The following is a 13880-nucleotide window of genomic DNA, read 5'->3' on the forward strand; positions in this document are numbered from 1 at the left end:
CGAACGCTTTTTCCGCGGATAAAAATTCACTATTTAAAGTTTCAGCCGACATCGTGTCGGCAATTCCCTTCTCCTACTAAAGTCCCCATAAAGAGGAATATTGCGAGCGACCAATATAACATCGGATTACCCACCGCTACGGTGGTCATCCCCCGAGTTTTTACGCGCGTTCGCCATCTCACTGTTTCCCTTATTTCTACTTCTGTTGCGGCAGCAGCCGAGCGGTGGAAAGGGCGAGCAATCTTTGGTGGAAAACAACGCGCCGAATAATTTATCGGCGTTGGGCCGAAGTTGGCGAGAGAGCGAGCGAGGGCAAGACCATTCCGTTATCTATCACCCTGAACGCGCCATTCGCTCGCAAGATATGCTACAGGTCCCTTCAAAACGGGAGCGAAACTGTGGAATAGTCGAGTATGAAACAATTACGAAGTAATTAATTATATTTCCAAAAAGATATGATCGCGATAAATATTATAACCTTACTATACATTTTGGAATTTTTTTAAACCTTTGAATTACATTTGTATCTTGAAATTTCTGTAATTTTGCAATATTTATAATGGAGAATATTTTTTTTGTCGAACTATTTTTGCGTGAATTATAAGGAGTTCCTTTTTAACACAATTAAAATTTATCTGTCGAGGAAAGAGTCGATTCGAATTATAAATTAACTATGAGACTGATCCTTAATCCGGTTCTTCGAGACGCATTTGCGTTGCGCATAAAAGAGAGTCTCGTTCGGGAAAGGGCTTAACGTTAAGCCAAACAAACGAAAGCATTACCGCGCGCGTGCCCGCGTTAAAGCGGCCGCTGCGACGAGATCACTGTTCGCGTTACGAGGGCGGTTCTCCGCGTCGCGGATTCGCGAGGAGTAAATCACGTCGCTGTGCGCGAAGAAGATTTTTCATCCGACACCGCGCAAAGCCGTGAGTAGATCGCCGCTAACGCGAGTATTCTCATTTTATCGCTGGCACGTGATTCTTTTGGAAACGGCCTGTAACCGAACATTCCTGCCGCCGCTCGGTCAATGTAACCCGCGCGAGGTTATTTACCGGAAGTAAGTCAGTATCACGGGGAGTGAGTGAGAAAATAAAAATTTCCTCGCGTTATTCGCTGTCTGCGGCAGCGATTCGTAACCTTTAAAAAACAATTCGTAGAATTTAAGAGTTTACAGATTCGCCCGTTGCTGCCCGATTATTTTCTCGGCTTTTCAAGTGATCTTTTCAACGTGATGCACTATCACTCCCGCGGCGGCAAAGCAAACTGTTACACTTTACATTGTTACGCTTTACATTGTTGTTCCACGCATATAACTTCTGCTTTATCTAATCCTCTTCGATCAGAACGGAGAGCGAGAGGATTGTCGTGGGTGGGAGAGGGGAAGGAAGAGGGAAATCGGGAGCGAGGGGGAGCTCGTTCGCGCCTCCAAGTTCTCGCCTCCGTTTTCTCGGGGGACCGGAAGGTGTGGGGCCGAGAGATATCGCAACAGAACTAATCAACGCGAGACGGGAGCGATTTCTCCGCCGCTCGCTCTCGCTTCCCCCCGCCCGGACGGGGAAGTAAAAAATAGTTCATGGCGATAATATCGCCCGGCGAGAAGATAGAATCCGTTTCCCTCCGCGCTCCCCCACCCTTGATCACGGCTCCGCTATTCCCGGGCGGCGGCTCGCCGCGTTTTAATCTTGAATTTAAAAATGTTACCGCGGTGCTTTTGCTCGCGCGCGTTCTCTCCGACGTGCGGCCAGATCGAAACATCGAAGCACATCGTCGCGCGATTCGACACGGTTATAATAACACGGTATAATAACGTTCCTCCGTCCGTCCGCGCTTCGGGATTTAAAGCAGCTGCCGACGAGACACGGCCCCTCCAAATAGGGAGGAGACGGCGGGATAGAGAAGCTACCGGGATGAGACCGCGGAGTGATATTGCAGCGGAGGAAATTGGATGGGAAATAAAAGTGGAATGCAAATATCAATAGAAGTTCGTTAAGCGTCGGCTAGTGTAAAAGCTACGACGGGAGAATCCTCGATTTTGTAACTCGTTAGGAGCTGCATTTTTCCCGCATTCCGAAATAATAAAGAATTCGAAAGTACATTTCGAGAATCAAGCGTCCCGATGTGCGCGTTTGCTCGCGATACACTCGGATAATGCGATTACCCCGTTGTTTATCGCGCTAATTCGGATTTCAAGATCGTTATCTCGTTTGCGATTTATTCCCGTTTGCGCTAAATGTCGCTGAGTCCCATATAGAATTGCACAAAGCGTCGCAATTAACTCGATCATCGGGATATCGCCCGTTCCCTTGGGTGGGAAACAAATTTCTGTCTTTGTAACGAACTCATCCAGTCAGGACTAATGACCGCTGCAAATCGCTTAAGTACATACTGTGCCCTTTAACGTTGGCGCACTGCGCGTGTGTACACGCTTACGCGAATCATCGTTACTACCGTGTAAACCAGGCCCGGGTAAACTTGCGCTAGTCGTGCATAATTAATTCGCCGTGCGAGCCGTGCAAGCGCGCGATTCGTGCGAGCGCGCACGCATCGGACCGATCGCGCGCAATCGATCTGATCGGGGCAGCGATGCTGCCAGCTAAACGCAACGGCCGCGGGAAATGTGCATTTGATCCTACGAACACAGGCGGCGAGGTAAATTGGGTCGCCGCGTCTTTGAAACTACTGCCTAAGATAACGTGATTAATGTATTTAGTACCGGTGCAGCGTTGGTGAACGTGCAACCGAGACACTCTGCGTTTAAGTGCATTATCAACGTCCCTTCCGACTAATGTACACACGGTATTTTCTTTCTAAAAGCACTAACGACATCGAGCTTATTGCTACAACAAGAAGCTAAGATCTTAATGAATTAGTGAGCGTTACGTCGGCCCAGCTTGGTGAATTCTGTCAATTCTGCACGCTGCTTCCCTCAATCACTATATAAATACTCTGTTAACATCACTTTTAGATTAATATTCTATTACAGTGGCGCACCCATGGGGGGTGGAGTTTTGAGGGGTTAAACCTCTCCCCCCCTCCCCGAAATTTAATCAATATATCTTTTTTTTTTATTAACTCAACAGCAAAAAGTGAAATATCTGTAGTTAAATCAAATGCGTTCAAACATTTGTATTTTTTGTCTCTTATTAACTATAGTCACAATTGTAATAATTCAAAATTCACGCCAATATCCTTGCACACAAATAATTATGATAGCTTCTTCAGCTATACTGTTGTTCGAACGTATATAATATCTACTTTAAGATATTCATATCGTGAAAGGATTTAAATAAGTTACTTAGGAAACATCTAGCAGCCATATATATATATAGACAAATTTTCTGATTATTTAAGAAAAACCAGCAAAACTCGATATCAATTTATAATTATGCTACTATAAGAATAAATTGTACTTTTTATTAAACTATGTAACATTTTTATATTTTTTAGTGTGCAATATAAAATTATCCTGACTTTTGGTCATACTGTTTCATCTTGTGTGTGTGAATTTTAACTCCCCTCTTCTTCCCCGAAAAAATATCCTAAGTGCGCCACTGTTCCATTATAATAGTCTGCTGCAAATAATTCTGATAAAGTTTAATACTCTGATTCCTTCTTTGCATATTTTTTTTTGTTGTGAGAAAAATTCACGCGTTTGTCGTAGTTTACATACGCCAAACTGCAAGTAGAAATTGACAAATATGACCGCTTGAGAGTTAATCGGGAAACTCGGTCGAATCCCGCGAAATAGGGGCGCTCTTTAGGCGAAGCGATTTTTTATTGGCACTTGATCGTCAATTTGAAGTGGGGCGAAAGTTTCCGCTGGGCCCACTTGATTCTCCTTTCGTCGCACTTCTCACTGCGAACCGACCGTTCTCGATTCTGTATCCCTGTTGCCCCGTCATTCACACGCTAATTCGTGACTCAGCCGAACAATTAATTAAGCTCATTCGCATCGTCCGTAGTCTCATTTAGTCTAACCTTTGTTGACTCGACGTAAAAATAATAATATTAATTTAACCGTGGAAAATTTGCGCCTGAAAATTACATGAAGAATCTAATGCAATGATAAATAAATTTAATATAATATACAGTGAAATTTTTATCAGTTCAACATTATATTTATTGCATTACATATTTTTCATTCCATACAAAAAATATATTGCATATAATAATAAATATTAATCACACGAATGCAGTAAACGATTCGATAAATTTATCCGCATTAAACGTGAATAGTAATAATTAATACACTAAATAAAGATAATTATTGTGAGAGACTATTGTACTATTATTATGTCATAAATATACGAAACTTTCGCTCTAATAATTAGGATGATAATTTATGCTGTACGAGTTATAATGCAATACGAGCAATGCAAGTTGAAGCAAACTGCACAGTATACGAAAGACAGGGATGAACTCCAACATCGGTAAGATTGTTTTAGGGACCGCGAGACATCAGCTGCTGTTTGTTAAACATCGCTCAAGCTGTCAGCGTGACTACGGGTGTTCGAGCACACGTCGTATATGCACGCGTGCGAGAATTTGTTAGCTCCGACATCAAAGTCCGTATGCTCATCGCGCGATAAATGCAGTTGTCTGAATTGTATCTTGACATTGATGCAATCTCGATTTGAACACTTAGTGACTTTTATTTAACATTTTTTTCATTCGTAAATTTTCCCAAGTCAGTTCTATATTTTCAGCGATTAAAAAAATTGGCAGTTTTTAATAAACTAAACTCTAAAAAATGGATTCTTCCACACTCGTTACTAATAGAATTTTAATCGGATGCGGAATATTCAGGAAATAAAGAGCAGTGGAAGAATCAGATTTAAAAAAAAAAAGAAAAGAAAGAATCGACATGAAGTAAATCAGATAACTCAGAAATGGTCGCAGTCTTGTGCGAAATCTTCAGTCTCATTTAGCGCTGAATGTATGCAACTGCTTCATTAAGAATATTCACGAAGTGTCTTTTTTTTTTATTCGAATATCTTTCTCGCTTTATTGTGCCGTCCGGCACAAACCTCTTAATCCACGATTAAACCCGCGACAGGGACTTATCGGTGCTAATGAGGCGGTAACGAGAAAAATCTCGAACTCGAGATTATCGCGATCGCTGGCCGTATAATGTTATGGACTGTTGCTAACGGCGGGCCCTTTTTCATCGAGTCCTTTTTATTAAGAACCCGTCGCGAGCGGGAATTACTTTTGTCCCCGTAATTGGCGCGCGAGCGAACCGGAAGTTTTGTGTTATCGACAGTTACTAATGACTCCTTCCGCCTCCTCCGCCCACTCGCCTTTTTAACACATTGTTATTATAAATACATTTTTTTACGAGAAGATTTAAATATGGCTTAATTAGCATAATTCAACTCGATTGTGGTTTCACTTCACAACCAATTGTAAGAGACTTGATAAATTTTTTTTATCGCTTTCCCCTTGCTTGAAAATTAAATTTTATCGTGTATTACAATTTAGTATGTAAATTTACTGTTTCGTTAGACTCGCAAACGATGACTTAGTTCACTTGATTAATGCTCCATACTTTTAGCAAAGGCTGCAAGTGGATTACGTTAATTTATCTATGATCGCGAATTTATGGGCGACAGTATATTCTCATCGCGTTCACATACTGTCTCCTCGCGCGGAATATAAAAATGTGGATCGTGCCGCGCACTGTATTGATATACTCGCGACGTGAGTTCAGCTTTGCTCCTTTTTCCGCCATCGAGAAACTGTCGGATAGCTTGGAAAACGGGCTTCTCGACGTTGGTCTCTTAAGAACAACGGGAGGTTCATTAATATAATGCGGCGATCCTAATCGCCGTCCATCGTGTCGGAACTAGTTTAAGTATCCCGTTCGCGCCCGCGCCATCGACGCGAAGCGATGAATCGATGGAGCCTCGTCGCGCGGGGTCGTGAAATTTAATCGGTCGAAAAGTTCTTAACGGCCTTTCGAGACTTTAGCTCCTCGACGCCGTCGCGATAGATCCGATCGAACGAAACGCGGGTAAAGTGGATGAAAGAAGAAGCCGCCGATAGCTCAATTGCGTTTTCGCTTTTTAACACCTCGGAAGCTCGACGCAGAATTTGTCATAATGGTATTTTGTCTCATTGTTCGTTGTAAATTATAACCTATTTATCGTCATTAAAATTGTCCTTGTTGCCTCACTATACAATAATAACTGTAGAAAAAGTAAGGAAATTTAAAATTAAAAAAAAACAAACATAAAAGATGCATTTTTTTACGAGTGCATTCAGTGCGGCAGCGGCTTGTGCCGGTTTCTATATCTTCAGATGAGAGCAATCACCAAGCTCCGCTGTATTTGCATATTAAGTAACTCACTGAATGCTAACTTGGACATCGCTCAATAAAATACGCGCAAAGGGGCTCCCCCTTTGAGTCGGCTTTGAGTGTCGCGCGGGGAATCCGTGTCGCCGTGTGTAACTAAAGTTGGCTACCGCATCTGCCGACGCTATTTTATAAATATTTATGCCCACGCAAGCCTGATATATTTAGTCGTCGGCGTAGCCGGTGCCGCGGAATCGCGGAATGACAGCGGGCAATAATTTCCCCGTGGCACGGTATTTTTAGCGGGGTTTCGACTTTTTCCCGGTATCCCGCTTCTGCCGTCGTCGACACTTACCGACTCCTCGTTTTTCGCCGCCCGGTACGTGTACGTGCGCGCGCATGTTTGTTTGACATCGCGCGGCGGCTAAATAATTATGATAATTACGCCGTCGCCGCTCTGCTGATGGAGATTTTAGCGTGATGTCTGGTTTCGCGCGTTATTTACATAATTACAAGCGTACTCCGGCCACTCCGGTGAGATTCCGCGACTGAGTAACGCGGATTCGTGTCTGATAATTAATTGCTATCGAGACGATGACGGTAGATGTAATAAAACGTATCTCCGATAATGAGGTATATCATCATTTTGCGTAGAACGGTGGCGCCAGCTAATTGTGGAGATAATTGGACGAATTTTACGCGAAAAAAAGAAGAAATATCTCTGTTGCAAAAATGAGAAATACGGCTCCGAAAATTTCCTTAGGGGATAGAATTGTGATAAGAATCTTTTTCTGTCATGATTGCACTTGCAGTGTAATAATACAATTCTTAACATAATCCAGTTTGATGTAGTAACAGTAAAAAATATATTTTTAAATATATGAATATATTGATAAAATATAAATTCAGTATATGTGCGTTTTTCATTATAAGATAAAAAAAAATATATTATAAAATCAATACATTTGAAGAGTTTATACGAGTACTGCGTACGCTATAAAATAATTCGGTAAATTTACACAAATAATAGATGTAGAAATTACAGAATTAATTCACAAAATCGTGTAACTTTACAAAATTACGTATTTTTATTTTTTATTGCGCAAATATATCTTTATTTTATGTGGAAAACTACACTGCGATGGCATATTCTACAAATCTTATGTAAATATGCAAATTTTTATAATGTATTACACAGTATAACAGTAATACATATAATTACATTTTTACAAATAAAATAAATTATGTGTATAATTCGTTTGGCTTACTTATGATGCATCATTAATTTGAAAATAGGAACTGATCTTTGGACAGTACAAACTATTGATGTAAAACATAATTATATGATATACTTATATATAGAATAACTATAAATTTACTCATGCAACTTATGCCACACATATTACTGTATCACAACAATAGAAATTAATTTTGTTCTCAAGCTACAAATTTACATACATACGGAAATTTATACTTACAATAATTGGTTCCAAAATTATCTATTGTAATAGCGTTTATTTTACAATAATTTTTCTTTTTACAGTATAGTTATGTATATTTTAGTTGTGTAATTTAGATTTGCAAATTTTTTTTATTACATGACTTCCGTATTCTGCTTCAACATTTTGCGTCTTGAAAATATCGCATCTTGGCCTAATTAAAAACACTTCCTCGAGAAATTGCATGTGCCCTAAATTATTTTGCATACCGAATTGTGAAGCGGCCAGAAGAACGTCACAACGCGAACATAGGAGAGACGTACTCGTCTAGCTTCAGTCGCTGGCGTCGCCGCCTCTGGCCCTCGCTTCTATCGTAGGTGTGTGTACTCATTAATAATTTATGTCCCAGTAACCGTTACGTGTACCGGACTCGCCGTGTCGTGGCTTTACCTACGTGAATGCCCCGGCGCGCATTGGTGTACACGAATTTCAGATGAGCATTTAAACTGAGCGTTCGTAATTTCTTTCCTCCAACCAAAGAAGGACGAACGCGAACCATGTTTGACCTCGTTTTTTTTTATTTTAGCAAAAAAACGAAATCTCCACCGTTCCGCCTGAGTATATATGTATAGTGCCGCATGTTCTACTTAACTTTTTCAAAAATCCAAAATATTTTAAAAAATTGTATTTGTATTATTTTAATAATCTATGGAAAAAGTGTGAAAGCAAACTTACATAATTTATAATAAATTCAATACTAACATTTTTTCACTTTATAATTAGAAAAGTAATGTACTATGCATGCTATTTAGCAAACTGATCATAAGTCAGCATAAAAATACTAATAGATAGACTGTAAATGTAAAATAATCATGTAACATGTATATCGGCGCAAGTAAATCTAATACGAAGTTGAATTTGCGCTGTAAAGTTATAGCGAAAGTTTTAACATAAGTGCACATTAATATTTCGACAAAATTCGACATATGTACAAACACATATGTGACATGTAAATTGCGTTCTGAGAACAAAAAACAAGTAAAATAAAAATAATGTATTTTATACACTTTTTATAAAACGTACTTTCTTTTACACCAGCACAAAGTGCTTAATTGCAAGGTTTTTATAAAAATAATAATTTTTAAGATTAACAGACTAGAAGGAATTTGATTATATGTAATACTTATAAAAGAAAAATACACGTAAGTAAATGGTTATATTTTTATTAACTATCGACAGTTCTATACAATCAAAGGATATTTATAATATTATTATTCAATAACCATCGCCATATTTTTTCATCCATGTAAGTTATGTGATAAAACTCATTTTTATGATTTGTTTTCTTGCTTTTACGCCTTTTTTTCTCGCTATTATCTTCCTCGCTTTCATCTTTCTCATTATCGTCTTTCTCGCCTTCGTCTTTCTCTTCATTTGAATCGTGTCTGACTCTTTATTTAAGTCATCTTCAGACAAAACTGCTGTTACTGTGACCATCATAATCATTGCAAAGATAAAAATTGAGCTTTATCTGTAAATAAATACATTAAAAATCAATAATAATTATAAAATGAAAAATGCAAGATGTTAAAATGACATAAACTTTGGAATATTAATTACATTGAACAATATTGACTTTCTGTCACAAGCATTGTGTTTAAAGATAAAGCTAATAATATTTTTCATGTATACTTTAAATATGTTTTTTTTTTTTAATTTTTTTCCATCATACGAGATTGTTGAGTAACACGCTATTATAATTCTACAAAAATGTATTTTCCATACTAATATATAATCTGTTTATATTTATTTAAACAATGTATGACAGTAATTAATTTCCTTTTGTATTTTGTTTGAGAAAAACATTTTTCTCGCGTGTCCAATAAATCTGTCAAAGTGAAATTATGTATGCATAATTAATTTATTTTATTTGATCTGTTATACATTTAATCAATTGTGTTAATTATATTATAACTTTACAAAGGTGAAAAAATACGCCAAGTGTATAAAGAAGTATCGAAATTTATATCAATAAAGAAATTTCATATAAAAAATAAATATGAAATGTATATTATAAGCTTTATAATGGGCACTAAACGATTTATTATTGAAACAAGTATTTCTGTTGAGATCACATATAATATTCTCGACATCTTCAATATTATTTTTATTGAATATTTTTTATTATCCTCAATAATATATAAAATTTTAAACTATATGAATGACATGCTGGAGAAATGAGTACATTATCTATTTCTATGTACAGCATAGATTCTTTCATATTGACAAGATGATATTAAAAGATTTCTTCGTACTTGCGCGCATAGTTTTGCGTCCTTTGCATGCGTCTGCATACTTGGCGCACCGCGCTTTTACTTTAATACACCTCCGCCGCTCACGCACAAACGGCTCTTCGCACTTACCTCTTCGAGATTTGTTCGAGATCCTCTTAGCTCTCGAATAACGATCGCACGTAAGTGGAAGTCATGCGTGCACCCGATGGTCGTTGTAAGCGGAATCTCGAGAATCACTCGCGCCGTTTAAGCTCTTTTACCAAGCCATTGCGTGTATATATGCGATATCTTGTTCTTCTCTTTTCATTATTCAAACATTTATTTGCTCTTATCACTTGATATCACATTTCAAAGGAATTTATATTTCGATGCTTTTGGGTGCATAACGATAATTGTTTTGTTCACATTAATAATTGTAGTAATAAAATTCTCTTTTAATACAAGTATTAATTTGGAAAACTTTATTACATTTTTTAATATATTTTTCTCGGTTTTTATTTATTTACCGTTTATTCAGAATGAATATTTAAACGAATACAAAAGAAGAGTAAACATAAATTGCAAAATGAGAGAGGTGGCGATATTAATATTTATGTATAGATATTTTTCCACGCTGTGTATTTGTCAAGGAATGACGCGATGAAAACAAGTTCATTCCTACGTTTCTGGTATCGAGGTCATGAATCGATATCGTTTTTCGATCACGCGCGGACGTTTCTTTAGTAGAAACCGGAATATCACCTGCAGCTGACATCTTTCTCGCTCCATGCGAAAGTTCGCGGGGTAAGAAACCGAGGATGGGAATGGAAGACTTCCTTTTGCAGAAAAAGACTCGGTCCGCGCCGCGTTCTATCTTAAGACTCAAGGAAAAACGCGGGAAACTCATTGGGAGCCTGAAATTTTAATACTTCTTGGAAATTTCGCCGAGCTTCTAAGGCGGACTTTTCCAATCTGGCGAGTGTCAAATCAAGACTTGCAACTCGTTCGTTCGGATCTTTCGCGTGCATACTTCATGTACATCAATCTTTGAAGTTGAATGAATAAAGTGTACATTTTGAATTATAAGATTACAAATAAGAATTTTCCGAAAAGATTTGATAAAAAATATTTAGCGCGGAATATAATTTATTCACGTGTTATGTCAATTAATATAAAAATAAAAATCATAGATAAAAGTAAAGAAAAATAAGATGTAGAATGTTCTTCTCAGAAATTTAAAGTTCCTATTTAGCGGCCTTTAAAATCGTATCGTTCTGAAACAATGCATTCTGACGTACGACTCGCGTTGTGCGAAATACGCGATTTTTTTCACGGCGCGATCGCTCGATCGGTTGAAAGGGAGAAGCGCCCGGCGAATCGTTTTCCGCGAAGTTTTTCGCACGGTCGAGTAAAGTTGGCGTGGAAGGTGAACCCGGCAGGGAATCCTCTTTGTTCGAATTTAATCCCGGCTTTGTAACGTTGGCGGGGGGAAGGAAGCAGGGCAGAGAAACCTTCGGAGACTAAACTTCGACTTCGCCGTAGCGCGGCGGGTCGAGTCGAGAGCTCGAACTTTCCACCATTTCATTCCCTCTGTACGTTTTAATCTCTCAGCTCGCAAGGAATAATTATAGCGGTCGTTATAATCATATCTCATAGAATTCACCAACATCCGTATTTATACGCATTTACGACAACTTCAAATATAATTATGTCATAATTTCATCGCAAAAACGCTAATTCCAAAGTTGTAAAAGATTCTACGGCCGAGTTTAAACGGGGTTGAAGCAAGTATCCCGGTGCAGAGGTACATGCACACGAATATACATACATCGCTACGGAAACGCAGCATCGCGGAGCGAAGCAAAAAATTCTGTATTTCGCGAAAGGCAAGTTTATCTGCCTGTTCTCGAACGCCGCTGCGCGAGTTCGGCGTACGGTTAGGCAAACGTTTTCGGACAAAACTCGAGCGAGAAAGGAGGCGAAAATGCCCGTTGCAACAATACGGTTTACGTCGCGCGGATGCATACGCGCGCGTTTCCACGCGAAAACGTTTCCACAGCGAGGCCGTTTGTCTCCCCTCTTCAGCCCCCCCCCCCTCCTTCCGACCGCTCTCTCCCCCTAAAATCGAATGGCGAAGTAATTAATATAAAAACATAGCTGATGGGAAACCGTTTGTTGGGCCGTTAACGCGAGCGCCGCGCAGCTGTGCCGTGTTCGTCCGCGGCAAGAACTGATTTACAGAGTCGCGCGCATCTGCGAACGGGCGCGTTCTTTCATTTATTTTGTCCGTTCCTGTCTCTCTTCTTTCTCGCCCCGATAAATATTATCTCTGACGACTGCGTTTTTTTTTTTTTTTTTTTTTTCGAACCGGCGTATAATGTGTCGCCCGAAACAAAATGGCCGATTGATAGATGGATGCAGAGACAAGTGTATTATGAGATACGAACGAACGAAGTCGTTGTAATTGGAGAATTGATCATATAATCTGTTGATGGAATGTGGACAGATGAAAACTAAGAATTCATGTGTGAATTTGCGAAATTCCTTTCTACAAGTTCCCATTGATTGCTCCGGCATCGATTCGATTACCGAGCTCTCTCGAACGAGCGCTACACATCACGAGCGCGAATTATCCGCAAAAGTAGTGGAAATTGATATGACGGTGCGACGATACATCCCGCCATCAATACGTAGTCAATCTAATGTTCGGACGCGAATATCATCATCGCTGCGCTTGATGACAATAATCACCGCGCGAGCTCGCGCACTCGGCGTCAGGGGTGCTTTGAATTCGAAACGTTTAGATGTATGATCGCGCGTTGTATAGTAGAAGCGTCCAGTTCGCGATTTTTTAGCGCGCGCGTTATCTGACGCACGTGATTTAAGCGATACAAAACAATATATAAAAATATACGCAGAGTCCAAAGTCCTTATTGCAAAATTTGCAGGTGTGCTCTATATTTCTAAATTAAAAAAGAAATAAAAAGATTCTAATAAACATGGATGTCAAAATTATTCCTTTTTGAGGTACAACCATTTTTCTGGAACAAATTTATATTATATAATGTATGTTGTATGTCGCGTGAAAATAACAATTATGATACACGAATATCTGAACACAATGTGCGTAGTTCGAATGCGATAAAAATAGAACTTTGTATGTTAATCCTGACGAGTGTACATGTCGTCCGCGACCACCGCATCGGGATCTGCTTTATGAAAGCAATTCCACGCGCATAGCTGTTCAATCAAGATATCGGGGCCGATTTCGCTCGATGATTACAGTGCCTACCGTATTTTGTTACGCGCAACGTAATTGATTATCATCCGGCCATAAATGCGCCCCGTCCTGTTTTAATTGTCCCGATTGCCGCTCTCTGCGGGAACAATTTTCATTTTTCACATTGCGTTGCGAACTAAAAATACAATCAGATAGAATGTCCCGAATTCATTATTGTTCCAATGGGACGTGTAAAACAACAATCGCGTATACCTTGAATAAGTTGCGACAAATTCAACTACTTAATGTTTATGTGTTATGTGTGTATTTAATGACGTCATAAATATTTTATTAATAAGTTTATTACGGGATTACTTTATAATCAGATATAAAAATTCGCCGCGTGCTTATCAATGCGCGAGAACTAACGAATTTTAGCTCGCCATAATTTATTAATAATGCCGTGTTATTATTTCTGACAAAAGCTCCGGCACGAATTTAGATATCTGAAAATGCTGTCTGCAGCCGAATTTGCAAAATATCGTTTCTACACGTTTAAGCCTTCCATTGGAGCGAGCAATTTTTTTGCGCGTCGCGTTGGAATTAATCCGGATATTTTTTTTTGCGTCGGCTACGAAAACGGGGATGCGGAA

General features: G+C 39.0%; 1 protein-coding gene and 1 long non-coding RNA gene across 7 annotated transcripts in view; one reads left to right on the forward strand and one right to left on the reverse strand.

Annotated features, from left to right (window-relative positions):
- pxb overlaps positions 1-13880 on the forward strand; it is a 525449-nt gene that overhangs the window by 184727 nt on the left and 326842 nt on the right. The gene's annotated exons all lie outside the window — the stretch shown is intronic.
- Positions 8942-10696, reverse strand: LOC136997123 (uncharacterized). Its single transcript, XR_010887952.1, has 2 exons — positions 10158-10696; positions 8942-9265 (listed from the first exon to the last, which is right to left on the reverse strand). It is a non-coding gene; the product is annotated as an uncharacterized lncRNA (long non-coding RNA).

Source organism: Linepithema humile, chromosome 1, assembly GCF_040581485.1.
Source record: "Linepithema humile isolate Giens D197 chromosome 1, Lhum_UNIL_v1.0, whole genome shotgun sequence".
Lineage (NCBI taxonomy): Eukaryota > Metazoa > Arthropoda > Insecta > Hymenoptera > Formicidae > Linepithema > Linepithema humile.